The sequence below is a fragment of the Haliotis asinina genome, chromosome 3 (assembly GCF_037392515.1).
Source record: "Haliotis asinina isolate JCU_RB_2024 chromosome 3, JCU_Hal_asi_v2, whole genome shotgun sequence".
In the NCBI taxonomy this organism is placed as follows: domain Eukaryota; kingdom Metazoa; phylum Mollusca; class Gastropoda; order Lepetellida; family Haliotidae; genus Haliotis; species Haliotis asinina.
In genome coordinates, this window is record NC_090282.1 from 48843405 (window position 1) to 48851502 (window position 8098).

An 8098-nucleotide genomic window follows, 5' to 3' on the forward strand; every position below is an offset into this window, starting at 1 on the left:
CCTCTCTGTGTGTGGCTTGTACGTCTATATCCTCCTTATCTGTGTGTGGCGTGTACGTCTATATCCTCCCTACCTGTGTATTACTTCTACGTCTATGTCCTCCCTATGTGTGTGCGTCTTTTACGGTTCTATCCTCCCTATCTGTGTGTGGCTTGTACGTCCATATCCTCCCTATCTGTGTGTGGCTTGTACGTCTATATCCTCCCTATCTGTGTGTGGTTTGTACGTGTATGTCCTCCCTATCTGTGTGTGGCTTGTACGTCTATATCCTCCCTATCTGTGTGTGGCTTGTACGTGTATATCCTCCCTACCTGTGTATTACTTGTACGTCTATGTTCTCCCTATCTGTGTGCTTCTTTTACGGCTATATCAACCCTAAATGTGTGTGACTTGTACGTCTATGTCCTCCCTATCTGTGTATTGCTTCTACGTCAATATCCTTCCTATCTGTATGCGTCTTTTACGGCTCTGTCCCCCCTAAATGTGTGTGACTTGTACGTATGTGTCCTGACTTTCTGCGTGTTGTTTGAGCGTCGATACCCCTCTCTATCGTATAAGACGTGTACTTCCATAGCACTCCGTAGCCCTTTTCGCCTATAAAGTGATACCTGAAAGTGTGACTGGCACGTCGCTAGTTCCCTATCTTCGTAACAGGTATTTTTATCTCTTTCAAAGTCATTACATGCTTGCTTGTCGTGGGAAAATAATATCCTCCTTTGTCCCCCTCCCTCCTCACTATCGCTTTCCCCAACCCCCTATTTTCCTCAGCTGTCACACACCGCTCCCTTCCTCGTCTGTAGCCTATCAAATTCGGGGAGGGGAGCGGGTACTCATTTTCGTGCTGCCGACCTGTACTGCCTCGAGGGCCAAGTTATGGCTACGCTACCCAGATAAGTGGCGCTTCCGAAACACGAAATACTCAGTATGATAAAGTAGATCTGTTCGACATCAAAGGAAATGTTTCGGGCAGTCACACTGCACGGGCATCCATGTGTAGCAATCTGTTATATTGAGGGTTAATAAAGTATGTATGTACATGATGAATTCTTTAGGTTTTGTCTAATATGGTCATTCACGTTTGAAAAAAATAATTTCACTGTGTTGCAACCTGATTACAGATTCATGTGATTCAGCACGTAACGTAACCAATAAAGGAAGTCAGGGTCGTATGATTTGTTATTTTTCCATACGTTAAAACCACCTTACAACTATATCCAAAACAACCAAATGAGTAATTACACTATTTCGTTTCTACAGGTTTACTTCAACAACATAGCGTTTAGTTTCATATGATTCAAAATGTGCGTCTGTGATGTCAGTCAGAAGAAATGTAACTGATACCTATATAAATATACACACATGCTCTAGTGCATTTCTACGAAGAATAAAACCCGAAAGGCTGCTGTGGTCGGACAAAACATACAACCATATATTCATTAACCACCAGTACATAACCTTATGCATGTTTGCATCAGTGTATCTTTGTGCATAACGTATAGCAAATGTTTGTTAAGTAATACATTACATAGACGAAAGGTACTCAGATACACTGCAGATTGGCAGAAGCAACTACATGACTATTACATACGTTTACAGGACATTGTGACAGGCGATGTTTTTAGAGCGTATTTTAAGTTCATATTAACTGATAGCGTCTTATTACCTGACCAGCTTTTCCGTAGGAAACGTTATATGTACATGATATCCGACTGTTTCTTGCAAGTATGCTTATCTCTGTTCCTTAACCAAGTGAATAAAAGGCGATCAAGGTTTTCTACATAATATTTAACCAGGGAAGTTCTTTGATTGACTGCTTTTCGTTTAGTTTTTGTTCAGTGTAACATAATACCTTTTTTCGCATAATAACTGCTTTTCGTTGATCAGTATATTTGCATGCTGCTTACATACCTGTACTTCACTGTCGTCCAGAAAAGCGTCCACATTAAATGTAGTAAATGGACATAGTACTGAAAAGGTACTGATGGTCGACTGTTCGGTCTGTTTGCTGTGGTAGGCAGTGCTGCCCCACGCCGCGTCTCGCTGTCAACTCTTCCCCCTCCCTCCACTAAAACAATGCAATTGGAATTCCACACTAGAAACATGATATGCCCGCTCATGAAAGTACAAGTGGCTTTCGGAGGCCGCAATTAATGTTTAATCAGAATACACGGTTGGGTCTAGCACGATATGACAGTGCAGAGGGATAGGCCGGGACCCTTCATTCTCACAGCTTCCATCACGTCTGGCCCCACCTACTCCTCATGACGTGAAGATACTGTGTGCTGGGCTAGCCGTATGCCGTATTTCAGTGGTCATTTGAATTCATCCAAAGTACTTTTCGTTACTGCCCATACCACCAACCTGATGCTTTTCCTTTAGTGGGAAAATGGATGCAAGGAATCACAACTGGTCCTGAAATCTTGCCTTCCAGACCGATATATGTTAGGAGCGATCATATTGTCATTTCGAATAATGTGGCCTATGTACCTGAGATACTTGTTCCTTATAACACTTGTAGGTTTTTGTGCCTACCCTTTCAGTTTAAACCATGTTCTTAGGTAGATTCTGCATTAAAAGCACTCTTGTGATTCAATAAAACCATGTGCATAACAACGCAATTATTAGTTAAAAACAACCATTGTGATAAATAATTATGATCTACTTTGGTAGTGACAATTCCATTATACACAAAGCAGTTTTGCTGATGCAGCGAATGACACATGATTCAAGGAATGAAGACACTGACAAGGGATTCATTTAGTGGTTAATTCTGATACGAAGTGCAATGACTTGGGAAATCTAACATGTGGTGCAAAGAGGTGGTAAGCTTAAACGACTGCAGAAGATCGATGCTTGAGTCAGTTAGTGGAGAATACTGATGCGTGACTCAACAAGAGGAGAATAGTGATGTGTGAGAAAACTCGAGGATATTGATGCGTGAATCAACTGGTGGAAAGTACTGGCGGGTACTTAACACTGGTGGAGAATACTGATGCTTGATTCACCTCGCGGAGAATACTGATGGATGACTCAACTAGTGGTGAAAAGAGAAGTGTGGGTCAACTAGTGGAGAAAATTGATGCATAGGTCAACATTGGAAAATACTGATGCATGACTCAACTAGAGAAGAATACTGATGTGTGAGTCAACCAGTGAAGAATACCGATGCGTGACCCAACTAGTGGAGAATACTGATGTGTGACACAACTCGTAGAGAATATTGATGTGGGAATCAACTGGTGAAGCGTGAGTAAACTTATGAAAAATACTGGCGGGTGGCTCAACTGATGGAGAATACTGATGCTTGACTCACCTCGTGGAGAATACTGATGCGTGACTCAACTAGTGGGGAACACTGATGTGTGAGTCAACTCGTGTAGAATATTGAGGCATGATTCAACTGGTGGAAAATACTAACGCGTATGTCAACTCGTGGGGAATACTTATGCTTGAGTCAACTAGTGGGGAATACCGATGAGTAAGTGACCTCGTGGAGAAAACTGGCGCGTGACTCAACTCGGGGACAATACTGTTGCTTGACTTAACTAATTAGGAATACTGGTGCCTCAGTCAACTAGTGGAGAATACTGTTGTGTGACTCAGCTAGTAGAGAATACAGATGTATGAGTCAGCTGGTGGAGAATATTGATGCATGACTCCATTGGTGGAGAATACTAGCTGATGCATGAGTCAACTCGTGGAGAATATTGACGTGTTACACAATTAGTGGAAAATACTGATACTGAGAGACAACTCCTTGAGAATACAGATGCATGAGTCAACTAATGGAAAACACTGGCGAGTGACTCAAATGGTGGAGAATACTAATGCACGAGACTTCTAGTAAAGACTACCGATCCCAGATTCAACTCGTGGAGAATACTGGAGCTTGACTCAACAAATGAAAAAAAGATGTGTGCACCAACTCATAGAGAATACTGATGCGTCAGTCAACCCGTGGCAAATACTGGTTCGTAAATGAACAAGCGGAGAATACTTATGCTTGAGTCAACTCATGGGGAATACTGACTAGTGGAAAATACTGAGACAATTCCTGGTGAATATTAATCCATGACTCTATTGGTGAAGAATAGTGATGCATGACTCAACTCGTGGTGAATACTGACGCATGGCTTAACTAGTGGAAAATACTGATGTGTGAGTCAAAAGATAGAGAATGCTGATGCTTTACTCAACTAGTGGAGAACGTTGATAGATGAGTCATCTGGTAGAGAATACTTATACTTGTCAATTCGTGGGGAATACTGGAGCGTGACTCACCCAGTGAAAAATACTGATGTATGAGTCAACACGTGAAGAATACTGATCGTAGGTCAACTAGTAGAGAATACTGATGCGTGAATCAAGTAGTGGAGAATAGTGATGCTTGAATCACCTCCTGGAGAATACTGATGTGCAACTGAACTAGAGGAGAATACCGATGTGTGAGTCAAGTCGTCGAGAATAGTGATTCATTACTCAACTGATGGAGAATACTGATGCGTGAGTTAACAAGTGAAGAATACTGGTGCTTGAGTCAACTAGCGAAGAATACTGATGCGTGAGTCAACTCATGGGGAACATTTGTGTGTGACACAAGTGGTGGAATATATAGATGCGTTAGTCAACTCCTGCAGAATGCTGAAACATGAGTCAACTAGTGGAGAGTGCTGATGCGTGACTCAACTGGTGGAGAAAACTGATGCTTGAATCACCTTGTGGGGAATACTGATGCGTTACTCAACTAGTGGAGAACAATGATGTGCGAGTCCACTCGTGAAACATACTGGAGCGTAACTGAACTTGTGGAGAATTCTTATGCTTGATTCAACTAGTGAATAATACTGATGCGTGAGTCAACTCATGGAGAATACTGGTGTGTGAATCAACTCGTGGCGAATATTAATGCATGACTAGTGGAGGATACTGATCGATACGTGCCAGCTAGTGGAGAATACTGGAGCTTGAGTAAACTAGAAGAGAGACTGATGAATGAACTGGTGGGTTACTGAACTACTGGAGATTACTGATGTGTGACTTAACTTGTGGAGAATATTGGTGCGAGACTCAGCTAGCGGAGAATACTGATCGATACTTGTCAACTAGTGGAGAATACTGATGCTTGAGTGACCTAGTAGAGAAAACTGATGCGTCAGTCAACTGGTGAAGAAGACTGATGAATGAACTAGTGGAGATTACTGTTACGTGACTTACCTAGTGGAGATTATTGATGCATGACTCAACTGGTGGATAATACTGATGAGAGACTCAGCTAGCGGAGAATACTGATCGATAATTGTCAACTAGTGGAAAGGACTGAAACGTGACTCAACTTGTGGAGAATATTGATGCCTGGGTCACCTTGTGGAGAATACTGATGCATTAGTCAATTTGTGGAGACTACTGATGCATGAATGAACTGGTGGAGAATACTGATTCGTGATTTAACTAGTGGAGAATATTGATGCATGACTCATCTTGTGGAGAATACTGATGCGAAAATCAACTAGTGGAGAATATTGATGTTTGAGTCAACCCCTTGAGAATATTGACGCGTGGTTTAACTGGTGGAGAATACCGGTGAGTGACTCAACTAGTGAAGAATACTAATGCATGATTAATCGATTGGGGAATATTGATCCATGAGTCAACTAGTAGAGAGACTCGGGAATAACGACACTTGATCAAACGAGATATTAATACTGAGATGCTTACTGCACGTTGCCGTACCCGAAACCAGGTGTGTGCACTTGTTCATGTGGCCATTATCTGGTCATTTACAAATGGAAGTGTGTTCGTTTAAGTGCACAGGGTCGTGTTCTGTTCACTGGGGGTTGTGAGAACACTGAAAGAGTCTGCTCTCAAAGTTGACACCAACGTATTTTAACAACCGGTGTCAGGTGGGCTCGATTCCGGCATCTTAAGCTCACGGATTCACTTGCCTGGCCCATTAGACACCTCGCCAACCACACCCTACATACGTGATGTACTAAGTTTAAAACATTGAGTCAACGACTTGGGAACTCTGACGCAGGATGCATCAACATGGAATAGTGAAATAGGATTCAAACACTTGGGAATACTGACGATGTAGTGGTGATACAACCGTATTGAATTACCAATGAGCCTACCCCACTCCATCCCGTTTTCCTTACATTCCTGGAATATTACTTTAATAGGTTTGACTGAGACTTGAAATACGTAATTACATACAGAATCACACTGGGCCATATATGAACATATACAGCCTGTTGACTAGAACTTTGCGGACGTTAAATAGCTGAGTGAAAGAGCTTTATTGGGTTTAACAGGCTGTTATCGCAGCCACTTAACAAGTATTAATTCACGTTTCTTCTTACAAGATCCACAATTATAAGGTAAAGTGGTTGGACAACAACTCGCCTCTTGAAGAACGTTTCTCACAAGACAATATCAACACCGGTATATATGGTCCAGCAAGTGCTATGCTATACTGACTTTCCATGATAACTGTTAAGTTGTTTACTAAATAAACATAGATACTGGGAGGGCATAACCAGGTATAGGAATGTATGACTAAATGCATTGGCTGACAAGGTAAACGGCTGTGTAAGAAATTAGTCTCTTCTGACAAGAAGCTCGTTGACTGCACTTGAGTGACGTTGATCTCGAGCATGACCTTGGGCCTTTCACCTTCTGTCGAACAATAAACACTTGACACTTTCAAGAAAGTGAATGTTTAGTGGTGAACAACAAAGGCAGACGGCAATTCAACCAGTTGCTGCATTAATCACCGCAGGGTGGTCGTGATAGGGAATTCATTCAGGTACACGCTTGTTGTGGCCACTTCTAGTCTAAGGGAGCGCGGGAAGTAAGTAGCCGTTGTGATTAAACCAAAGGTCAGGAAAACCTGACTGTTATAAAGGGGTCTATCCTGTAGTACATAGTGCAATAAGATGAAGTGTTGTGCTCCTCTCTTTGTGAAGCACCGTGCCAATGCACATGCTTGCCTCTGTGATGGCGAGGAGTTCTGATACAGGTATACAACTTATAACTCATGTTGTATTTGGTATTACACTTTAATGGTAAAGTACAAATTCTAGTATTTTTTTTAGTTGAGCCCCATTCGGAATTCGAACCCACACCTTCAGAGTCAGGCAGCTAATCGCCAGCACACAACTACAATTTCCACACAAAATGAAAGCCGGACAACTGGTAGTCTAGACTGCAGGCTTAGCGTACCCACCTGATAAGTGTTAATTGGCACGGCTCACACGGCCGAAAGCTATGATTACACATAGTTAGTAAGTGGCCAAATGTAAGATATGTCATATTTGGGATTACACTTTGTTGGTAAAGTACAAACTGTGGAATAGGTCAGTCTTCTGAAAAGTTTAATACAGTAAGATAAACAAAGAGCATAATGTGAGCGTAACGTAAAGTGAGATGCACGGCAGCAGCCTGCAGTCCAGTAGTAAGCGTAACTGGGCTATGGATAATATTCTGTTTGATAAGAATGGAAGACCTGCCAGTGGCCTGGGGTGATAAGCAATGAAATGATCTGTCTGATATAAGTCTCCTGCAGGCAGAATGCTGATGGTGTACAATCCTGGACCAATAACAGTAAATCATTGTAATTATTTCTTAATCCTCTGCAATTCAATTGTATGATGGAATTTGAATAAACTCTCTTCTGGGGGCATTTATTGGGGATCCACCTCATACTTTATGGAGGGCGACAAGCTCTGTGCCCTTTATAGAATGTTTGCGGACACGTCTACGTCTTCAAGTGATCCATATTTGTTATAAAGTTTAATTTTATTTTCAGATCCTTTTGGGGCTCTGCCACTTCCTTTTTGGAATAATCAGGCTTAGATTTATTTTTTCCTTTACTGTTGTTCAGTAGATAATGATTGAGACTTGACTGGATGAGGAATGATCGGACTCTGACTGACTTTGGAACATGCCAGAAAGTGACTCAGAAGTCTGCATGGATACTGCAGGTGAGAAAATCTGTAGACAATCTGTTTTCACCCAAGTCAAGTTTGTATGACAGTCTGACAGAGTGAGTGAGTTACGCATTTTAGTGGTTGCCTCAGATCGTGTTCTGGTTTTCTAA

The 8098-nt window shown here is 41.9% G+C and overlaps 1 protein-coding gene across 1 annotated transcript in view; it reads right to left on the bottom strand.

Annotated features, from left to right (window-relative positions):
- LOC137278142 (protein odd-skipped-related 2-like) overlaps positions 1–2152 on the bottom strand; it is a 63900-nt gene extending 61748 nt beyond the window's left edge. The window contains exon 1 of the mRNA XM_067810313.1: positions 1909–2152. The gene's annotated coding sequence lies outside the window, so the exon portion shown is untranslated. The remainder of the gene's footprint in view (positions 1–1908) is intronic.
- Between the last annotated feature and the right edge of the window lie 5946 nt (positions 2153–8098).